The following is a 23,390-nucleotide window of genomic DNA, read 5'->3' on the forward strand; positions in this document are numbered from 1 at the left end:
ATAGATGGGGGAGAGAAGGGGTGGAGACTAAGGCTTTGCTCTATAACCTTGCTCACGTCATCGAAACTTGTCTAAACCCTTGTCTTAGCATAAGAGTTTGGACTATGCATCAGTAAGATTCTTTCATCTCAAATTCCATGGTTCTATGATTACGTGGGTGGAAATGGACCATTCTGTCGATTTCCTAGTTTCCAGGAGCGAAGAAACTAGCTTGGGTGTGGAACTAACTCGATGGAGAATTATCATCTTAGAGGTGGGCAGCTTCCCAACGACCGTGGTGGTGCGCTTGGAAAACTTCCAACAGTCCTTCCCTCATTCTTTGACATGGTGTGACAAGTCTCCTGTTGTTTTGGAATGGGGGAGCTGGAAGGACCTATTTTAGACCGAGACTGTTCATGTGGCTGAACATTTTCACTTCTCGTTGTTTGTAAACTCCTAAAATGCCAAGAGACAGATTCTAAAGGGGGTGGGAAGGGGCATTGGGATGGGGCGACCTGGAAAGGCCTGTAAAATCTTGCTTCCGCGTCTGAACCCCTTCTTTGGGTATTCGGATCGTCCCCAGAATGTGTATTTTTGGCCGAATGGGAGCAGAGTCAGGCTCAGAACTGCAGAGAAGGGCTGACGGAAGCTATTCCTGCCAGAGGGGTGGCGTGAGAGCTCGGGGTTGGATCGGCGCGGGCCGCCGGGCGGGCTGCGAGCGTCAAGGGCGCGGCCGCGGGCGGACCCCGGGGAGGGGCTTCGCGGAGGCGCCGCGGCCCTAGGCGAGCGGGGCCGCCCGGGCTCGGCGCTCAACGCGGCCGAGCGGGCGGTGGCGCTGCGGAGGCGGCGGCCGAGGCCGGCGGGCGTGGAGGAGGGGCCCGAGATCGGGGCGGCCCGCGGCAGCTGCCCGGGTGACGACTGCCGGCAACGCGGCGCCCTGAGGAGTCCGAGCCGCAGGCCCCCGGCGTCGCGGCCTCGCGAGCGGCCCTCCTCGTCCTTGTCTCAACCTCGCTGGGCGCTGGGGACATGGGCCCTCGCCGCCGCGGGCCCCGCATCCCGCGCTGCCCGTAGGCCCCGGTGGCCCCGCCGGCTCGTCACCGCCCCTCTCCCCAGTCGAGCCGTCCCCACCCCAGGTCCCCGGGAAGGAAGATGAGGGAAACGGGCCCGGCGATCGGCAGCCAGAGCAGCAGCAGCAGCAGCAGCGGTCGGGGGAGGGTGTTTCGCCGTTTCCTCTCAGCCGCCAGGACAAGATGGCAGCGGCCGCCGAGAGGGGCTGAGCCCCGGCTGGGTGGCGCCGCCTGCTGAAGCGCTTGGCTCCGGGTCCCCGCACGGCCCCCGCGACCCATCCCGGACATGCTCAGGGCTGCGGCCGCCCGAAGCGGGGAGAGCGCGGGCCTCTAGGAAGGTAAGGGAGCCGGGCAAGGGCGGGGAGCTCGGCGGCGGCCGCGACGCGGGCCTCGGGGCCGGGGGAACCCTCGGGGCGCCGCGGCTCCGTTGCCGCCCGGTTGCCGACGGCCGTCCCCGGGCGGTTCCCGAAGCCGGCGCCACGCCAGGCCCGAGGCGGCCGGACGCGGGGACCGCGCGTGCTCTTGGCGCGCGCTTGGCGCAGCCTCCGGGAAGCCGCCGTGGCCGCGCCGGGCGGTCGGGGCCTCCCCCCCGCCCCCCAAGCCGAGGTTGCGCAACGGCTCTTCCCAGCAACCGAAGTTTTGTTTGGTCCCACGGGGGGCCCCCCGGTCGGGCTCCGCGGCTTTAGGCCGTCGCTACGGAGACCTCGTTCCTTTTCATTGATGGGAGCGAACACCGCCGTGCACGCACGCTGCCGGAGCGCCCAGCCCCGTGGCTGCGCCCGGGAGGCTTGGTGGCCCTGTCACCGGCGTCGCGGGGCGGCGGGGTTGGAGGGTGTCAACTCCGGGGACGTGCGTGCGTGTGATTGTTGGGGAGGAGAAATGTGATCCGCGGCTCCGCGTCCCCAGCGGCGGCGGGAGGAAGGCGTGGCGGCCGCGCGGCGGGGCTGTTGCCGGCTTCTCTCGTTACGGCGGCGGCGGCGGCGGCCCTCTTCCCTTCTTTCCTTCGCGCTCGGGGGGGAGAGCTCGGCGGAAAGGACTCGGGACCAGAATGTCTGTTTTCCTGTCTGGGGGAAGACGGCTCTTGTAAAATGGTACGTGGATCTCGGGGGAAAGCCTGTTGTTTCCCATTCTTCCCGGCACTGGAGGGATCGTGCTGAAGGGTGTGTGCGTAAATTACCCTGGACCTGTTACAGAGTAGTCACAACACGTTCGGTCCTTGAACCGTGTTTTCACAACCTCTGGCTGGCCTGCTAGGGAATTTATTTTTCCACCTGTCAGTTCGCTGCTTATAAGGAGCTTCTATTAGCAGCAGCAGCAGCGGGTTTTTTTTTTTCTTTCAGGTTTCAGATTAGGGCCCAGTTTACAGGGAAAACTCAGGGTTTTACCGTCAACTTTGTTTTGGTGTCTTTCTGGTACAGGGCTGGAAAAGTTAGCTGGAGAACCAGTCTCGTTTCTATGTACCGCCGCGTTGTTTAGAGATCTGCTGATTTTTATTTTTCTGTTTTCTATTTTAGGTTTCTGCTGTAAACTACAGCCTCTGAAGTGTAGGTACTTCAAACAATTTCACTTAATTTTAAGATTTTAATTGCTGGGTGCTTGAAAAATTTTAAAAGGGTTTTTTTCCCCTCTGATCAGATTATGAAAACATTTCTAGGTCTGCTTTTTTTTTGCCATTGTTTACCAAGAAAAATATTTTAATGCTTCATCCTCATTTACTATATCAGAAACTGGGCAAGTCTAGCCATATGTTTGATAAGTCTAGATTCTGCTTAGGTTTGCAAGTGCAGTGCTAATTTTACACAATGAGCAACGATAAGGGTTAGGTCATGATTAAGCTTCAGTATTTTAAGTAAACAAAATATGACTGACCTTAAAATTTTTTTGTATTGATTCTTCTGTCTTCAGAATGTTAGTTACCATTAATTGAAATTTAACCAAACAACCCACATTCTTTTTTTAAATCAACAAGGTATTTCTTGGTATATTTATGATTGCATTAATAAAGAATAGGGAACTTTATTTCATTTGTGAAATTTAGTGTTTAACCTGTGACAGTTTATTTCTCTTGAATTATTTTGACTATTTTTAATTTGTTATAGTAGAGATACGTAGGCCTGTCTGACTTTCCAGTGTTGGTTAGTTCATTGTATTTTGGGGAGAGTTTCTCTCTTAGGACCTCCTTTCCTACCATAGGGAATACATTCACAAAGAGAAAAGTATTTTGGAGGATAGATGGGGAAAGCACCACCTGTTTAAACAGGTAAGATGAGCTTGAAGTCTAGAACAGAACTGGCCATTAAATGTTTTAAATTTATATTTGGACATTGCTGACTACAGTAGCTAAACATACATATTAGGCAAGCAGATCATAACATGGTGAGACAGTTCTTAACATTTTGTCGTAATGCGTTTTCCATTGAACTAGTCATTATCTTGTTTATAAACCAGCCATTGGCTTCTGGGCATGGGGTTTTTAGAGTCTCATCAAAGTAGATGGTTTCTATGAGATAACTCTTGTAAACGTGCTTGAGAAGAAGCTGAAGAGTATACTCTGTTAATTTTTTGGATGATCTGTCATAGGATACCATAAAGTAGGTTGCAAATTACAGAGGTTGGCTGCTGTAGCAAGTAGAGCGCTTGACACACAGATGTATGTTTAATGGCAGTGCTGTAGGCTTGCTTTCCTGCAACTTCAAAAGGCATTAGCTGTCAAACGACCTTTCTGATTGAATTTTTGTTTTTAAATATTTGCTGCATGAACACTGGAGGCATATGGAAAAGAGGAAGGAGGAAAATGTCAATCTTACAATGTGGAATTGTTAATAAAATATAATTCATGCACATTCATTTAAATGAAATAATTACGTCTATGTTGCAATGATTTACTCCCTTAACTTTTTTTTTGGTTTTTCAAGACAGGGTTTCTCTGTGTAGCTTTGGAGTCTGTCCTGGGACTCACGCTCTAGACCAGACAGTCTGGAACTCACAGAGATCCATCTACCTCTGCCTCCTGAGTGCTGGGATTAAAGGCGTGTGCACCACCACTGCTGAGCCTCCATTATTAACTCTTGAAGTTAACTTTGTTTCTTTGAGGTGGAGGAGTTAGCCTCCCAATAGTTTTCATTGTAGCCGATTATCCAGTATGATAAGGCAGATGAAAATTGTCCTATTGGTTGAGTCAGAGGCATAGAAACATTGTTTCCATTTCAGCTTCACCTGGGCTTGGATGGGAAAAGATGTCATGCCAGTTCTTTAAGGCTGTTCCAAGAGCTTGAAAATTCTCTATTTTAAAAGAAACAACAACAACATCAACCCCCCCCCCCCCCAAAAAAAAAAAAAAGAACCAGCCTTCCGCAAATTGTTGTGTTTTGGTTATTAGGACACACAGGCTCATTTGATACATGTTTATATTGTTGCTGCCAAAGTAAACATTTCTGCTGTAAAATTTGTGGGTTGCAGCTGTCCTGGTTTCTTAGTGTCCAGAGTTCAGGCTTAGTGTTGCATGTTTAAGTTGGAACCTACTTCTGAAGAGGGACTACAAGAGCTTTGTTAGAAGGAGGAATTGCATTGGTGTTTGTGTAAAAGTACTGCCCCTCCTCCACTTTAACTAGGATGTAGTATTATTTCTCTCTGTGGGAAAAAGGAACTTTCTCAGCAGACTTCTGTCAGGAGCAGCAACATTTGAATGTGATGAAATTATAATATGAAAGGAATTATCCTAAATGTCCTAACTGGTTCTGGATTCATCTATTTAAAAGTCTTCCCTGGTATCTTTCAAAGATTATAACTTGAAGAAGAATACGTATTTGGAGCAGAAGTTTTGAGCTACGTTAGGTTATTTATTTTATGTTATTCTTTTTGGTTTTTCCAGACAGGCTTTCTCTGTATATCCCTTACTGTCCTGGAACTTGTTCTCTAGACCTGGCTGGCCTCGAAATCTGACTTCTGCCTGTGCCTCCTGAGCGCTGGGATTAAAGGTGTGCACTACCATTGGCTTATTTATTAAATTTTTAACAGAGTCCTGTGTGGTCAACTTAAAGAAGAAGTTAATTGCTTTCTGGTTGGCTTGGTTGAAGTAAGAATAGTGTGGGGAAGCAACTGTAGAAAGCTCTGTACAGCTCTGCTGTAGCTGTTCTTTTAGAGCTCAGTCAGCCTGTAAGACCGAGGTAGACTGGACAGTAAGGAGGTATATGTTATACATATATTGTACTTAAGTGTTGGTCAGAGTAGGTGTTGAGTTTCTTAGGAGACCAGAGGCCCTCTCATTTGATACTTGATGTCATTAAACAAAGGCCACATGGTTGTCTCTATGCTGAGACACCAAGGTGGGTGCTGGAGACCTAGGAGCTACTCATGTCTAAGTGAAAAGAGCCAGAAGCATGCTGATAATGCCCGTAATGATATTGCTAGGGCTACTTTGTCTTAGCAGATTTACTTTATCTTCATTTTGTGTTTTGAACTAGAGTCTTCTGTAGCTCAGGCTGGTAGTGAACTCTTGATTTTCTACTGCTCAGGTAATACCACTAGGTCTGGCTATTTTAAAAACCAAACCAAATCAAAGTAATAACAAAACAGCACAAACACAAACTAGTATAAAAGTTCATTAGTTCTGAGATTACAGTTGTTTAAGCCCTTTAAAAAGTTTCACATTGCAGGCTTCTCTGAAATCAAAAGGGCAAAGAGCATTGAGTTTAATATGGCAATTATAATTAGAGTTTGACCTACAGGATTTATATTTTATTTTAAAAGATCCTTAAAAAGAAATGTCAAGGTACATATGAAACTCTATAAATCTTGTTTTTTCAGATTAAATTAAAACCCAGGCTTCTGATACCTGTTGCACAATCCACTTCTAAGGCAGACAGACATACATTTATTTATATCTGTCTATCCTGGGAGTGAGCCCAAGATCTCACATTCAGCATGTTGTCTATAACTGAGTTGTACCCCTAACTTAATCATCTATCTGCTTTTATTTATTTAAATTTTATTATTTTGTTTTATTGTCTGTGTGTTGTGCACCACCACTTGTGTGCCGGTGCTTGTAGAGGCCAGGATAGGGCATAGAATCCTCTGGAACTGGAGTTATGTATGGTTGTGAGCCACCATGTGGTTACTAGGAATTATACCTCGGTCCTCTGGAAGAACATCCAATGCTTTAGTTGCTGAGCCACCTCTCGAGCCTACCACCTGTTTTTGTATGTAGCAGGGTCTTACTGTTTTTCACTCAGGCGGGCCTTGAACTCTAATCCCCGTGCTTCTGTGTCCCTGGTGCCAGGATTACCAGTGCTAGCATACTTGACCTCTTTTCAGAGACTCCTGTAGTCCAGGCTGACCTCCAACTTCTGTTCCTTCTCCTTCCACCTCAACACTCTACCCAGCTTCAGTATTTCTCTCTTTCACTTGTTTTTCTTTTTTCCTTTCTTCCTCCCTTCCTTCCTCCCTCCCTCCCTTCCTTCCTTTCTTTCTTTTTTTTTGAGACAGAGAGATAGGATCTCACTTTGTAACACTGGCTAGCCTGGAACTCACTAAGTAGACCAGGCTAGCCTCAAACTCAAAGAGATCTACCTGCCTTTGCCTCCATTGGACTCAGCATCTCTTTTTTCAAATGGCTAGATTTCTAGGTTCATTTTTACTTTGCATTTTCTTTGATCCTATCCTTTAAAAAAAAGGAGTGTGTGTGTGTGTGTGTGTGTGTGTGTGTGTGTGTGTGTGTGTGGTGTGTGTATGTACGCACACGTGCACACATATGCCTATGTGTATGGGCATGTGTTTGCCAAAGCACATGTGTGGTGGTCAGTGGTTAACTTTTAAAAGGTTATACTCCTTCAGTCACAAGATGCTATAGTCAAGCTCAGGTCTTCATGCTCCTCCCTTCCCCGACTGTTTAATAAGCAAAACTCAAAGGATTATCATTTTAAAAAAAAGGTGACTTAGCATAGGGGAGAATAATAAAAGGAAGTGTATTACTCATTTGAGTTATTACTTTTTTGTTTGGGCAAAGATTTAAGTTGTTGAGGACTGAATTTTTTTCTTAAATCATTCTTTTGACCATTTACAATTATTTATGTAGGCAGTCATAAAATATTTTTATAATATTCATAAGAAAAACCACATTTAGATGAGCAACAAATATAACGGCAGGTGATAGAATTTAGTGTTTATAAATGAAACCATTAATAACAGTCAGAGAAGAAATACAAACTGTATTTAAAAACTAAAGTCATGCATTTCATTATTTCCAAATTGCAAGAAGGTATTGGACTTTTAAGTGTAACAAGGCTTACTATTTCAGTGATCTCAAAACACTTCTAGAAACTGGAGGACTGATTTTTGTTTTGTTTTGCTTTTAGAGACAAGATTCTCTGTAACCTTAGCTGTCCTGGAACTCCTTCTGTAGACCAAGCAGGTCTCGAACTCACAGAGATCCTCCTGTCTCTGCCTCCGAGTGCTGTGATTAAAGGTGTGCACCACCACCACCTGATCATTTCTTCTAATTAATTAAAAAATTTAGTTTGAAGCCAGACTGGTCTACATAGTTCCAGGACAGCAAGAACTACATAATGAGACCCTGTCTTGAAAAAAAATTTAAATTTTGTTTTATGTATATAAATCTTACTGCATGTATGTAAGTGTCCCAAGTGTGTACCTGGTGTCTGCAGGGTCCAGAAGAGGGTGTTGGATTCCCCTGAACTGGAGATAAAGTTTGTGAGTTGCCACATGGGTGTTGATAACAACCTAGGTCTTCTGCAAGGATGGCAAGTACTCTTAATTGCTGAGCCATCTCTTCATCCTCAAAGACTGATTTTTTAGTGTAATTCTTGGTTACATTGAATGTCAAGGGTTGCTATGGTTAGTCACATGTATTTCCCCTCCTCCTAGTAATTTTATGCTGGAGAACATTTTTCGGTTTGAAAATTTGAAGAGCATTGCAATAATCAAGTTAGGCTGGGGATGTATTTCCACTGGTAAAGTGCTACCTAGCATCGATGAGATGCTGGCTTGATCACCAGTAGTACATCATACCAGAACACAGTAGTACATGCCTGAAATTCCAGCAGCAGCAGAAGGTGGAGGCTAGAGGATCAGAAGTTGCACATTGTCTGTCCTCAGGTACATAGTGAGTGAGTTCAAAGCCAGTGTGGGCTATGAAAAAAAATCTGTAGAATACGTGTCATTTAACCTTTAATTTTATTATTTTTATGTAGTTTATTATAAATAGTATTTGATTACATAAAGATTGCCAAGAAAATTATCTGAAGGTTTGATAGAAAATACAAAACCTATCTATATTTAAAATGCTTAAAATTTTTCTCTCTCCTTTTTCTTCTCTCTCTCTCTCTCTCTCTCCCTCTCTCTGACAGGATAGAACTGTAGTTCAGAGTATCCTAAAATTTGCTGTATAACTGAGAATAGCTTTGCACGTAGGGTAATTATCTTGCCTCAATTTATAAGTGCTGATATATTCTAGGTACGGGCTACCAAACTTGGCTAACTTGAGATTCTTTAATACCTCCATACTTCGTTGGGTTCATAATTTTTTACAAGATGTTTTAGAGTTTTTATGAACAAAATAATAAACTTTGGAGCATTTGTAGGTAGTTAGTTTGCTTACAAAATGTTTTCTAGTTTTGTATGTTTCTGTTATATTCTATTTTGTTTTCCTTTTTTTGAGACAGGGTTTCTCTGTGTAACCCTGGCTGTCCTGGAACTCCTCTGTAGACAAGGCTGGCTTTGAACTCAGAGGTTTGTTTTCCTCTGCGTTCCTAGTCCTGGGATTAAAAACAGATGCCACCACCACCCAGCTATTATGTGCTGTTTAATAAGACAGAGTCTTGTAGTTTAGTAAACCGTATGGCTTCAGATATACAATGCTACAGTTTAAATAGTTAATAGGTTAGAGTGATAACATTGAAAGTTGGATATTGTGTTCAAGACATTACTTCCAAAGTATAATTTAAAATAATTCTGAGAGCTTTAAATGTATAATTAATTGAGATTAAATAGAGTGTAATGACAAAATTGCAAAGAAAATGACAGGTTATACTGCTGTAGAGCCAGAAGCCATGATAGTCTTCATCGCTGCTTCTTTTATATTGTAGGCTGACTTGAGCTTTCCTTCCTTCTTTCCTCCCTCCCTTCCTTCCTTCCTCCCTCCTTCCCTCCCTTCCTTCCTTCCTCCCTCCCTTCCTTCCTTCCTTCCTCCCTCCTTCCCTCCCTTCCTTCCTTTCTCCCTCCTTCCCTCCCTTCCTTCCTTTCTCCCTCCTTCCCTCCCTTCCTTCTTTCCTCCCTCCCTTCCTTCCTTCCTCCCTCCTTCCCTCCCTTCCTTCCTTCCTCCCTCCTTCCCTCCCTTCCTTCCTTTCTCCTTCCTTCCTTCCTTCCTTCCTTCCTTCCTTCCTTCCTCCCTTCCTTTCTTTCCTTTCTTTTTTTCTGAGACAATGTGTCTCTTCATAGCCCTGGATATTCTGGAACTCTTTGTGTAGATCAGGCTGTCCTAGAACTCACAAAGGATCCATTTGCCTCTGCCTTCTGAGTGCTGGAATTAAAGATGTGCACCCATATGCTTGGCTTCATTTGAAAAAAGAAAAAATGCATGCGCATGCGCGTGTGTGTGTGTGTGTGTGTGTGTGTGTGTGTGTGTGTTTGAGACAGGGTGTCTGTCTATAGTCTTGGCTGTCCTAGAACTCATAGACATCCACTTGCCTCTGCCTCCCTAGTACTGGGATTAAAGGTGTGTTGTCCTGTGCCCAGTTATGTTTCAGCCTTTTCAAGAATATTTTTATTAATCCTTTGAGACTTTCATACTCTTTTCCTTGAGACAATGTCTTACCATTCGATTCTGGCTGACCTGGAGGAACTCACTGTCTAGATCAGACTAGCTTAAAACTTTTGCTTCTTGCCACCCCTCCCCGTCCCACCGTGTGGTATTAGTGTGTGCCACCATGCCTGGCCAGACCATGTGTTTTGATATTTTGATGATGTTTATCCTCTGTGCTTCCTTTAAGTTATTACAGATCCACCCGTATTTTCATGTTCCTGCCAACTTCATGCCTTTTTTTCCCCATCAGGTCTAAACCATATATGCCTGAGTGTGGGGCATAATATTCATAAAACAACATGAAAGAAAACATACTTTTGTGTCAATTCTAGCCAGTTTTGGTAGAAATAGTATAAATATTAGTTGTAAATATAAAATCAAAAATAATTATTCTAAGTCCCAAAATAATTTGGTTTGTAATCTCTTTAGTCTGTTTTAATTGATTTTTTGGGGGGGTAGCCAAGTCATAGACTGACTATAAAAAAATGAAATATTGTTATATTTTACATGTTTGGTTGTATTCTCCATCTGATATCATCATTTCTCCTGCTTAAAAAAAATTATAGCTGGGTATGGTACCTCAAATCTTTAATTCCAGCATGCAGGAGGCTTAAATATTTAATTCCAGCATGTGGGAGGCAGAGGCAAGTGAATCCCAGTGAGTTCAAGACCAGCCTGGCCTATGCAGTTCCAGGCCAGTTAGGGCTACAGGGTGAGACCCTGTCTTCAAAAATTAAAACCAAGAACAAACACAGAAAATCTTCATTATTTATTTATTTACTTATTGTGTGCGGTGGTGATAGGAGGCAGATGTTCATACCAAGGCTCATGGGCGGAGGTCAGAGGACAGTTACCTGGAGTCTTCCAGTTCTGGGGATTGAGTTCAGGTTGTGTAAACTTTAAATCTGGGGCCTGGAGAGATGGCACAGTGATTAAGAGCACAGGCTGCTCTCCCAGAGGACCCAGGTTCAATTCTCATCACCTACATGGCAGCTCACAACTGTCTGTAACTCCAATTACAGGGGATCTGACATCCTCACACAGACATACATAGCAGGCACAATGCCAGTGCATATGAAATAAAGTAAGTGAATAAAAAAAACCTTGAAATCTAAAAAAAGCTCATTTTTGTTGGTGGTTTTAGTAAAATTTGTGCCGTTTTTTCCAAAATATTATCATGCCCCCTCTCTGGATATATATACTAAGGAAAGAATGTCAGGTACTTTATAATTCTGGCAAGTGGGGAAGACAGTCCAATAAGTTATACATGCAGAAAATAGGCTGCTACCCTGTTACTTAAAATAATAGGACTAAGGCTCAGGGTTCATTGAAAAGGGGCTGGGAAGAACGGAAGAGTCAGACACGTTGGGAGTTGGTTGTGGAGCCCTGAATCCTGGGCATGGCCTGACTGTTGTACTCTTTTCATAACAAAATTTTTAATTAAGACTTTTTGTTCATGTGTTTATGTGTCTGTCTGTCACATGTGTGGGGATGAGAGGAGGGCATCGTTTCTCCTGGAGCTGGGTTTTCAAGCTGTTAGGAGCTGTCTGAAGTGGGCACTGGAAACTGCACTTTTAACTGCTGAGCCATCTCTCCAGCCCCATGGCTGCTGAACTCCTGAGCTCACAGCAGCTGTGATTGTTTTCTCATGGTCTGTACAAGATTGGACCTGTCAACATCGTGTCATGTGAAGGAAAGGGGCTCTTGGCTCTTCTGCTCCCTGAAGATTTATATGCAGTTGATGGTTGATTGGAATGGAGAGCCATGTGCATCCGTTGTGTGGTCACTGGTAAGATAGAAGCCTGTGCTCTGTACAAGCTCACATGGGCTGCTGTAAACACTAGTGAAAATCAGACTAGTGAAACTCATACACAAAAGAGGAAAAAGGGCGATTAGTGGGAATGAGGGGAATAAGAGAGGGTAAGGGTTATGTGAATATGATCACAATGTGTAATACATGTATGAAAATGTCATGAGACCCATTGTTATATATAGTATATTCTAATAAACAGAATGAAAGCTGTCCCATAAAAGGACTGAACCAGTATGCCAGAATTTACATGTACTTTGATTGAATAAATGGACATTAAAATGACTAAGAAAATAGTTTTTTTCTGATTGTTTTATAATTTTATAGTAATTGAATAATTTAAAGACCGTTTACACTGAAGTTTAATCTTTTCCAAGGGTGTATATCTTTCATGATTTTATAGTAAAATATTGGGGTGCATGTTCACACAGAAGTTGATGTGAGATATGTTTCTCTAGTCTTTCCTCCTTTTTTTAAAAAGCAGTTTTTTGGTGATTCTTTTGGGGACAAACTAGGAAGTACAAAAGTTTTGTGTGTACTTAGCTTCACATTAATGGGGTTGTTCACAAAACGAATTTCGTTAGCTACTTATTCAGACAGCTCCTAACCGCTTGAAAACCCAGCTCCAAGAGAAACGATGCCCTCCTCTCGTCCCCACACATGTGTGGCAGACAGACACATAAACACATGAACAAAAAGTTCACTGGTAGATATTAATGAAAACAGTCATTTGAACTGGAGCTTTATGAACTGATTTTTTCCCCTTGAGATAGGATTTCACTATGTAGCCCTGGGTGTCTTGGAATTCTCTATGTAGACCAGCCTGGCCTCAAACACAGAGAAACTCACCTGCCTCTACCTCCCTAGTGGTGGGTTTAAAAGTATGTGCCACTATGCCAAGGTTTATGAACTAAATTTTGATATTTAATTTTAAGTTTACTTCAAGAAAGTACTAGATAAACCTTATCTTGAGCCAATCAGTCTCTCTCTATTTTCTTCTTTCTTTTTCTTTTCTTTTTTTGCATTTATGTATTTATTATTTTTGTTTTTACATCCTGATCACAGTTTCCCCTCCCTCCTCTCCTTCCAGACCCCCCTTCCTCTCCATCCTCTCCTCCTCTTCTTCTGTTTCTCTTCAGAAAAGGATAGGCCTCCTCCCATGGATATCAAACTGCAGTAAAACTAGGCACCTCCTCTTCTATTAAGGTTGTACAAGGCAACCCAGTAGGAGGAAAGGGTCCCAAAAGCAAGTAACAGAGTAAGAGATAGCTCCTCTCCCACTGTTAGGAGTCCCACAAGACCAAACAACATAACTGTCACATATGTGCAGAGGGGCGAAGGGCCTTGGCCAGTCCCACGCAGGCTTTATGAGCCCCTGTGAATCCAGGTTAGTGAGTTTCTTCTTTTTTGGGGGGGGGGGGGATGTGGTAGTCCCCAAGGTTTACCTAATGCTTGGCTGTGGGTCTCTGCATCTGTTTCTATCAGTTGCTAGGTCAACTCTGATGACAGTTGGGCTAGGCACCAATTCATGAGTATAGCAGAATATCATTAAAAAACATTTGGTTGACTTTTTTTCTTTTATTACGCGTGTTTGATTCTTTCCTAGGTCTCTGGGCTATCTTGCCTCTGGTGCCAATTAGAATTTCTAATGTTTATCTTTGATAATTTAAGAGAACTTTGGGAAATTACCTGTTCTAGTAAGAGTAGCCCCCCTTTTAGACTGATTTGGATTGTTAGGGTGATTTCTAGCACCTTTGAAATGTCCAGCAGGTCATTTTCCATTCCAAAAGTTGGAGTGTTTTGCTAAGTCAGACCAGGCTTGTTATTTAACACGGAGATTGTGTATAGTCAACACATTCTCTAGATGCCTTCTCCACAATACTGCTGGAAAATACCCAAGACTTCAGAATTTTCAAATAAAACGTTCTGTCGGCACCTCAGATAATAGACCCCATTTATGAAGCTTTATATGTGTGGTTCAGATATGTGCAAATGTTTATGTGAAGTGGTTCAGTGTAATTTACTGACAAAATACTGGTCAAAAGACCACGCAAAGTAGTGTAGGATTTTAATTGTGACAATGTTCTGTTCACATTAACAGCTAATTTTCTTTTTCAAAGAAGACATACGTTTGTCTTTTATAAATATGTACAGAGAATGGAACAGCGGCACAAACTGACTAGGTGCTGCTATGCAGTTCCGTTCTCCAAGTTCACTTATGTCTCCTACAGACTCCTTAAGAAAAAATATCAGAACCGGGTGTTGGTGCACACCTTTAATCCCAGTACTCTGAAGGCAGAGGCAGCTGTAGCTCCCTGAGTTCAAGGACAGCCTGGTCTACAAAGTGAGTTCCAGGACAGCCAAAGCTACACAATGAGATCTGTCTTGAAAAATAAAAAAACTAAAACTAAACAAAGCAAAAAACCGTAAGATAATGCCTTTTACTTTTAAATAAAGAGATTCATATTTACTACTTATGAGTACTTTATTTTATTTTTAAAATGCAAATAGGCTAATAAGGCCTGGTAGGACAGGCATGGTCACATTTAGTCCAGCGTTCAGTAGGCTATTAGGTGAACTGAGTTTGCATTCAACTGGGCTTCACAGTGGAGAAAGTAAAAACCAAGCAAAGGCTGGCCAGTGCCCCTCGGGACTTGACTGCGAGGTTGGGATTTTATGTGCTTTACAGTTCATACAGTGAATGGCCTGAACAGAAGTGATTTTTTCTGCTACTGCTGCAAGTAAAATCCAGATGTATAAGGAAGTTACAAGAATATTACAGAATTCCTGTCTCTTTCATCTAGAATTCTCAAATAATAACAGTTCATTTTCCCCCTTTAAAGGCACTTTAAAAATATTTACATGTTCATATGAATTTGTGTGTGCCTGAATATATATGTGCACGTGTGTACAGTGCCCGTGGAGTCCTAAGAGAGTGCACTCTAAGCACTGAGCTAAGACCCTTAACCCTAAGAATCACATTTGTGTTGTATACTTAGTATTGTATGAGTAAACTGCAATACAAAGTCAATTAGATTATCTCAGAATTCATTACTGTATGTAGCAATGAAAAGAGCATCATTCAATCTACTTCTTTGGAGGGCTGTGAGCATCTGTCAATGTAGGGCATACACCTGGAGAAGTGCTGCTCTGTGGAATGTACTTGTCTTTGGCTTTGCTGTCTAAAGTAACTGCACTTTTTACCAGCGTTTACAATTATTTTTGTTCTGCTTTTTGGCAGTCTCATGACTGTATAATGGCTTCTGGCTGTGGGTTTTATATTTCCCTTATTGTCAGTGAGGTTGGAATTTTTAAAAATAATTTATTTAATGTGCATTGGTATGATGGTTTCAGATCTCCTGGAACTGGGTTAACAGGCAGTTGTGACCTGCCATGTGAGTGCTGGGAATTGAACCCAGGTCCTCTGGAAGAGTAGCCACTGCTCCTAGCTGCTGAGCCATCTCTCTAGTCTCTGGAGTTTTTTTTTTTTTTAAAAAATACCTTTTGGCTTGCATTTCCTTTATGTGACTTACTATCATATATCATTTGCCTATTTTGTCTATTGAGTTTTGCCAACAGGATGACTAGATCTTTTGTCAGTAATGTGCATTGTAAATATCTTCTCTGTGTTGATGACTTATTTTATTTCTACTATCATTGGATGAATAAAAGTTATATTTTGTATGGGGGAATAGATTTCTCTGTTTAACAGTCTTGGCTATCTTGGAACTCACTTGGCTGGTCTTGAACTCACAGAGATCCACCTGCCTCTGCTTTATGAGTGCTGGGATTAAAGACTTTTGCCACTGTACACAGCAAAGTTGGAAATTTTAATAAAGTAAAATATATGTTTAATCTATTTTTAATTGATTTTTATTGAGCTCTATATTTTTCTCTGCTCCCCTCCCTGCCTTTCCCCTCCCCCTTCAACCCTCCCCCAAGGTCCCCATGCTCCCAATTTACTCAGGAGATCTTGTCTTTTTCTACTTCTCATGTAGATTAGATCTATGTAAGTTTCTCTTAGGGTCCTCATTGTTGTCTAAGTTCTCTGGGATTGTGGTTTGTAGGCTGGTTTTCTTTGCTTTATGTTTAAAAACCACCTATGAGTGAGTACATGTGATAATTGTCTTTTTGTGTCTGGGTTACCTCACTCAAAATAATGTCTTCTAGCTCCATCCATTTTTCTGCAAAATTCAAGATGTCGTTATTTTTTTCTTCTGTATAGTAAGTACTCCATTGTGTAAATGTGCCACATTTTCCTTATCCATTCGTCGATCAAGGGGCATTTAGGTTGTTTCCAGGTTCTGGCTATGACAAACAAAGCTGCTATGAACATAGTTGAGCACATGTCCTTGTGGCACAATTGAGCATCCTTTGGATATATACCCAAAAGTGCTATTACTGGGTCTTGAGGAAGGTTATGTCCTAGTTTTCTGAGAAATTGCCACACTGACATCCAAAGGGGCTGTACCAGCTTGCATTCCCACCAGCAATGCAGAAGTGTTCCCTTTTCCCCATAACCTCTCCAACATAAGTTGTCAACAGTGTTTTTGATCTTGGCCATTCTTACAGGTGTAAGGTAGAGTCTCAGAGTTGTTTTGATTTGCATTTCTCTAAAGACTAAGGATGCTGAACATTTCCTTAAGTGTCTTTCAGCCGTTTTAGATTCCTCTGTTGGGAGTTCTCTGTTTAGGTCTGTACTCCATTTTTTTTTTAAATTGGGTTATGTGTTCTTTTGATGACCAATTTCTTGAGTTCTTTGTATATTTTGAAGACCAGTCCTCTCTGTCTGATGTGGGGTTAGTGAAAATCTTCTCCCATTCTGTAGGCTGTCGTTTTGTCTTGTTGATCATGTCCTTTGCTTTACAGAAGCTTTTCAGTTTCAGGAGGTTCCATTTATTACTTGTTTCTCTCAGTGTCTGTGTTGCTGGGGAAGTGGTCTCCTGTGCCAATGAGTTCAAGTGTATTTCCCACTTTCTCTTCTATAAGGTTCAGTGTGGTTGGCTTTATGTTGAGGTCTTTGATCCATTTGGACTTGAGTTTTGTACATGGTGATAGATATGGGTCTATTTTCATTCTTCTACATGTTGATATCCAGTTATGTCAGCACCATTTCTTTTTCCATTTGATATTTTTGCTTCTTTGTCAAAAATCAGGTGTTCGAAGGAATGTAGATTAATATCTGGGTCTTCTATTCAGTTCCTTTGGTCCTCCTGTCTGTTCTTATGCCAATACCAGACTGTTTTGAGTACTGTAGCTCTGTAGTAGAGTTTGAAGTCAGGGATTGTGATGCCCCCAGAAGTTCTTTTATTGCACAGGATTGCTTTGGCTATCCTGGGTGTTTTGCTTTTCCATATGAAGTTGAGTACCGTTCTTTCAAGGTCTGTGAAGAATTTTGCTGGGATTTTGATGGGCATTGCATTGAATTTGTATGTTTTATATATTTTTCATATAGCCTAGTGTTGGCGGAGACTGCTTGTTTGTTCCTGGCTACCCAGACCACAAAATAATTACACAGAAATTGTATTATTTAAATCACTGCTTGACCAGTCGCTTAAGCGTATTGCTCGCTAGCTCTTTTATCTTTGGTTAACCCATTTCTATAAATCTGTGTATTGCCACGTGGCTGTGGTTTACCTGCTTGTCCCCGGCAGCGGCTACTCCCGACTCTGCTTTCTTTCTCTCAGCATTCAGTTTCCCCGCCTAGCTCTATTCTGCCCCATCACAGGCCAAAACAGCTTCTTTATTCATTAACCAATAAAAGCAGCACATATACAAAAGACTTCACACCTGCCTAGGCTGGCTTGGATGGAACCAGTGTGGTAGCCAAGGATGACTTTAACTCTGTCCTGCTTTCACCTGGAGAGTACCAGGGCTTATAAGATGTACCACCACACCCAACTGAGTAAAGTCCACTTTCATAATATATACTTTTTATATCTTTGGTTTTCTTTTAAAGGTTTAAATGTTGATTATTAATTTGTTAAAATTGTAGCACATATTTTAAACCGAAAGGGGTAAAAATGTAAGTCTGTGTTTGCACTTATGTACACCCAAAGTGTTGAGACATTTAGTTAGAACCTCAGATTTCTTTTGGTCTTTAGTCTTTGGAGTAGAAAGGGGGGGGGTATTTAAAATATGTGAGTCCTGTTGTAAGGTATTCCTTTTGTAGGAATTCTGTGCTTTTTTTGGAGAATAATGTGACCATGCGCATGAGATGCAGTGAAGGGCAAATGCAGCATTATGAAAGTCTCAGCTAAGTCACAGTGTTCATTCTGGGATTTCGGTATGGGGAATCATTAACTGGAGACAGCTAGATTGTCTCTTTTCCCCTCATGAAGAACTTTCTCTTAAAGTGTTATAAGCCATCCTGAGCTATGTGGTGATATTCTGTCTCAAAATCCAAAACAGAGAGGACAGTGTTCTCTGAGCTACCTCAAACCCCAAACCAAGCTAACCAAAAATAACAACATGCTCTTTGTAACTTGCTAACTTCCTTATTTTGTTTTGTTTTTTCTTTTTCTTTTGGATGGTATAGGGTGAGAAGGATAACAACACTGAACTGAAACAATTGTTCAGTTCTGTCTGTAGAAGACACAAAACAGCTCGTGGCTGCAAGTAACTTTTCATTTTAAATTTGAGTGTCTACTATAACCCAGCCTTGCCTCAGGCTTACTGTATACCAGAAGATGACCTTGAACTCTTGATTCTCCTGTCTGCACTTTCCTAAAGGCTGAGATTATGGGCATGTGCTATCACACCATTTTTTTGGGGGGGACTAACTTGATTATTTAAAATTAGTATACAAAATTTTAAGTTTACAAATGAAAATTCTTCTACAGAATAACTACTGACATCAGAAGCAGTGACAGTTTCTATAAGTTTTATTGTCATAAATGAAAGCTTATCTTTGAAATACTAGAACTTTCTCCTTTTTGTTTGTTTTTGAGACAGGTCTCATTTTATATAGAGAGAGCCTTGGCTAGCTTGGATCTTGCTGTGTAGACCTTGCTTGCTTCAAATCATAGATTTGCCTGCTTTCATTCCTAGAGTTCTGAGACTAAAGGTGTTTGCCATCATGTCCAGCTTATAGTATTTTTTGTAACATTTGTTAAGTGTGTGTGTGTGGTGGGGCATGCTTATGAAAGTCAGAGGGCATCTAGTTCTCTCTTTCCATGTGGGTCCTGGGAGTTGAACTCTGGTCATCAGGCTTGGTGGCTAGTGCCGTCTCCCACTCAGCCATCTTGCTGGCTCTCAAATGATAAAATGTTCAAACTACACATGTAACTGTAGGCCAAGCCTTCTTGCCTTGGATAAGTGAGGTGATAATAGAATTAGACTAATATTAAAACATTTGATACCCATGGTGGTTGTAGATAAGACATTGATAGTTGTAAATGTGATGTAACTGTCCTAGAGCGCCAACTTCATTTACCATTTGAAAAGTTAAATTGAAAATTAGGTTATAGTCGGACTGTGGTAGTACACACCTTTAATCCCAGCACTTGGGGAGGCAGAGGCAGGTGGATCCATGTGAGTTTGAGGCCAGCCTGGTCTACAGAGCGAGTCCCAGGACAGGCTGGAAAACTACACAAGAAACCCTGTCTCAGAAAACCAAAGGAAACAAAACAAAACCAAAAAATAAAATAAAATAAAGTTAAAATTGGGTTATGCAGCAGCAGTGTAAACCTTAGCCTAAATAGTAGACTTTTTAAAAAGCCTTTATTTTAGAAGTTATAATAATATAGCCAGGTTGTTTTTATTGTTGTTGTTTTTGTTTTGTTTTGTTTTTGAGACAAGGTAGGCCAGGCGGGCTTCAAACTCCTAGTGATGTGCTTGCTGTATGCGCTCCGCCCTGGCCAGGCTGCTCTCACTTAAGATGGTCATCTACTGCAGGTATCAGGTTAATATTGGAACATTTACCGCATTAGGCAACTTTAATGGGTTGTTTAATTTCCTATTGCATCCTCTTTTCCTTTAGAGACAATGAGTTCATTTTGAAAGTATCAGTGAACCCACATCTACTTATTTTAACGTATTTGAAAGAGTTGATTGGTGAGTTCCGAAAAGGAACAGAATCATAGGATCACTGGGGAGAATGAGACATTTTTTATCTGAGTTTATTTCCTGTGGAGCAAAAAATATCTCTGTGGTAAGTTCCCTCAAGGCAACTGTGTTGTATTACTAGCTTTAAAAAATAGTTATGAAGTACAGGCTTCATATTTAATTTTTTTATGTTTTAAGCCTTGTTTATTATGGGGTAATATGTTAGTGCCCTGAACTATTTTCTTAGGTTAAAAATGTCTCCCTATCCCCTTTTGGGACGTTATTTTCTTATATATCCCAGGCTAGCCCTGAACTCATAGCGGTGTTCCTGCTTTACCTCCCCATGTGCTGGATTTATAGGTGGCATGCACAGGATACCTAGCTAAATATTTTTTAAATCTTTTTTATAGGCTCCTCTTTTCATTCTTTCACTCATTCATTTTAGCATTTTAGACATTTTCACTACTGATTGTGTTTTCTTCCTTCCTTCCTTTTTTTTTTTCTTTGAGACAGAATCTTTCTGTGTAGCCTTTGTCCTAGAATTCACTATGTAGATCAGGCTAGCCTCAGACTCAGTGCCTTGTGAATTCTGGGATTAAAGGTTTACTTAACCACACCTGGCTTAAATTTTTTTTTTAAATATGTTTGGATTTTGGTGTGTATTTCTGTGTGGTCTTATTTAGTTTTTTCTTTTTGTGGTACTGGAGATTTGACCTAAGGCCTTTCACATGGTAGGTAATGTGCTTGCCTGCTAGTGCGTGTTCATGTGTGTGCATGCGTGTGTGACGTGTAGGCATATGCATGCCATGATGTGTGAACATGGGAGGCAGAGAACAACTTTGTGGAGTCGATTTTCTTTCTACCTTTTTGTGGATTCTGTTTCTGTTTTTGATTTTTGAGACAAGATTTCTGTGTATAGCCCTGGCTGTCCTGGAACTCAGTCTGTAGACCAGCTGGCCTTGAACTCGTAGAGATCCGCCTGCCTCTGCCTTCTGAATACTGGAAGTGTGCTACCTTTGCCTGACTTTCTTGTGGATTCTGGGTTCGAACTCAGGTAGACCAGCTTGCATAGCAAGTTTTTTATCTGTTGAGGGATCTCACTGACCTCTACTGCTGTTGAGACAGCTTTTATTTATTTTTTTACTTAAATTCTAAACTCTGGTCTAGTTTGGCAGCGGGCTCCATGGATCTGCCACTCTTCACCTCCCCAGTGCTGGGTTACAAACGTGCACTTGTCTGGCTTTTAAAATGTGACTTCTGGGAGTCAAACTCAGGTTGCAAGTACTTGTTGTGTCCCCAGCCATTCAGTCCTCAGCAGGTATGTGCACACATGAGCCTATGCTTAATTTTGAGATAGTATTTCATTAAGTTGCCCATTTGGGCATTTTAAACTTGTGATCTTCTTGCCTCAGCCTCTCACATTCCTAGATTATAGGCCTGACTATATTTAAAAAATATTTTTTAAGACATGTAGCTCAGGCTGGCCTTGAATCTTTATATAGCCAAGGTTAGAATTGAACTCCAAATGCTACATGAATGTGCTATCATACTAAGTGTGGTTTCAAAAATAATATAATGATCTGGGCAGCCATGGTGCATACCTTTAATCCCAGCACTTGGGAGGCAGAAGCAGGTGGATCTCTGTGAGTTTGAGGCCAACCTTGTCTTCAGAGCGAGTTCCAGGACAAGCCAAGGCTACACAGCAAAACCCTATGTATTTAAACAAAAACTCTTTGCTTTTCAGTACATGACTCAAAGGCACCGGGGATGGGGAAGCTCAGTAGTGATTTGCTGGTGCTCACTTACTGTATGAGTCTGCTTAGAACTTATTGTGAGGTGTAGTATTTTAACATTTTCATCAGTAACTTCAGTGAATGAACAGGTTATTTGTCAAGCTCCTGATGATGTCAGGTTTCTATAAGCGTTGGTGTAGGAGCAAGCGTTGCGTTGTGATGAGCAAAGAGCTTCCACTTCACATCTGTTAGCATGGCTGGTGTAAGCAAAGTACTGACAAGGTTTGCAGAAATCAGCGTAAGAAATGGTTGGATTGCGACTGAATGCTTACTGACTTCAAAAAGTAAAAATGAAATAACCTTATTACCCTGTAATTCTACTTCTCAGTGTATACACAAAAGAGATCCTTGTGTAGTCATGCTCCGGCAACATTATTTGCAGCAGTAGAAGGTAGATGCAGTGGGGAGAGGTGCCTGATTTTGCTCTGAGTTCTGGGATTAATTTGTACATCGGTGCAGTTTTGTGTGACACGTTCCTCTGACACTGAAACATTTCCATCCTCCAGGAAGCTCCTTAAACAGGAGGCAAGCAACTCGAAATAGTTCAGGAAGTCCATGAAACTGACCAGATTCTAGGCGTTTTCTGCCAGAGTAAGCGATAAAAACTGAGAGTTCCTCTCAGATGAGATGAGTTGAGCCACAAGGAAGACTTCTGAGTCCAGACCAGCTGCCTGTAAGAGACAGGAACCAGCTGAGTTGTCTGGAGAGGTTTAGACCAGTGGAGGTCCCTGAAAAGGACACTTTCCAGCCTATTGAACTGCTTGCAGAATGTGCTAGTGCTCCAGGTTTCCAGTTTTGTGAGTTGTCCTTTACGTTTGGTGGTTTCAGGGATGTCGCTGCCTTTTGAGCCATTTTTGCACCTGTAAGCAGCCTCTCACCAACACACCTAGCTCCACTAAAACTCCCGGTTCACTTAGCTGGCCTTTGTTGGTATCTGTTCTTTGGTCTGACACGGACTTCCTATCTGGGGTGTATAGCATTTCCCTGGGAAAAGTTTTTTCACCCAACATACATTTACTTCACATGACATCTTTTAATTACATGTTTAATTTACTGTTCCAGCCCCTGCCCCCTTTTTGTGTAGGCTTGGCTGTCCTAGAACTACCTCTGTAGACCACACTGACCTCAAACTCCGAAGAGATCCATTCACCTGTCTCTGCTTCTTGTCTGCTGAATCTACTTATTTTTAATGTATTTGAATGAGTTGATGGGTGAGTTCTTTTTATTTTTTCTTTCTTTCTTTCTTTCTTTCTTTCTTTCTTTCTTTCTTTCTTTCTTTTCTCTCTGTCTCTCTCTCTCTCTCTCTCTCTCTCTCTCTCTTTCTTTGAGATAGGGTCTCTCTATGTAGCTCTGGCTGTCCTGGAACAGGCTGGTCTTGAACTCACAAGAGATATGCCTACTTGTGCCTCCTAAGTGAAGTTGATAGGCTATTAAGATGAAAGCCTTTAATCCAAGCACAATGGAGGGGCAGGAGTAGACCCTTAGTTCAAGACTACCTTGGTATACATAACAAACAGCAGCAAAATAACATCAAAAGTAGAAGGAACTCTAGTGTCCATCCATGGATGGATGAATAAAATGTTATATATACACATGCATGACATACCGATTAATCTTACAAAGAAAAAAAATCCAGTTGCATGTTATAATATGGATGAACTTTGACATTATTCTAAGTCATAAAAAGGCAAGTATGAGACCACTTATGAGGTATATTTTGAAGTCAAATTCATAAAAGAGAAAATTATTGATGGTTGCTAGAGTTGTGAGTCCCCCTTTCAGTGGCAAGAGAGGGCTGTGTTAGGACAGAGGTGTGATTGTACAGCATTGGGGGTATATTGAATGCCACCAGATAGTGACTTAAAATGCTTAAAATC

The 23,390-nt window shown here is 42.0% G+C and overlaps 1 protein-coding gene across 8 annotated transcripts in view; it reads left to right on the forward strand.

Annotated features, from left to right (window-relative positions):
- The first annotated feature begins 234 nt into the window (after nt 1–234).
- Nucleotides 235–23,390, forward strand: part of Hipk3 (homeodomain interacting protein kinase 3) — an 82,883-nt gene continuing 59,727 nt past the window's right edge. For 2 of the 8 annotated variants that reach the window (XM_048443662.3, XM_048443663.3), the window contains exon 1: nt 2,569–2,590. The gene's annotated coding sequence lies outside the window, so the exon portion shown is untranslated. Of the gene's footprint in view, nt 254–1,175; nt 1,385–1,990; nt 2,138–2,560; nt 2,591–23,390 lie in introns of those variants that run through there. The other 6 variants (XM_085696709.2, XM_048443660.3, XM_048443659.3 and 3 more) reach the window with 6 other exon arrangements.

The sequence above is a fragment of the Myodes glareolus genome, chromosome 10 (assembly GCF_982192425.1).
Source record: "Myodes glareolus chromosome 10, mMyoGla1.1, whole genome shotgun sequence".
NCBI lineage: Eukaryota > Metazoa > Chordata > Mammalia > Rodentia > Cricetidae > Myodes > Myodes glareolus.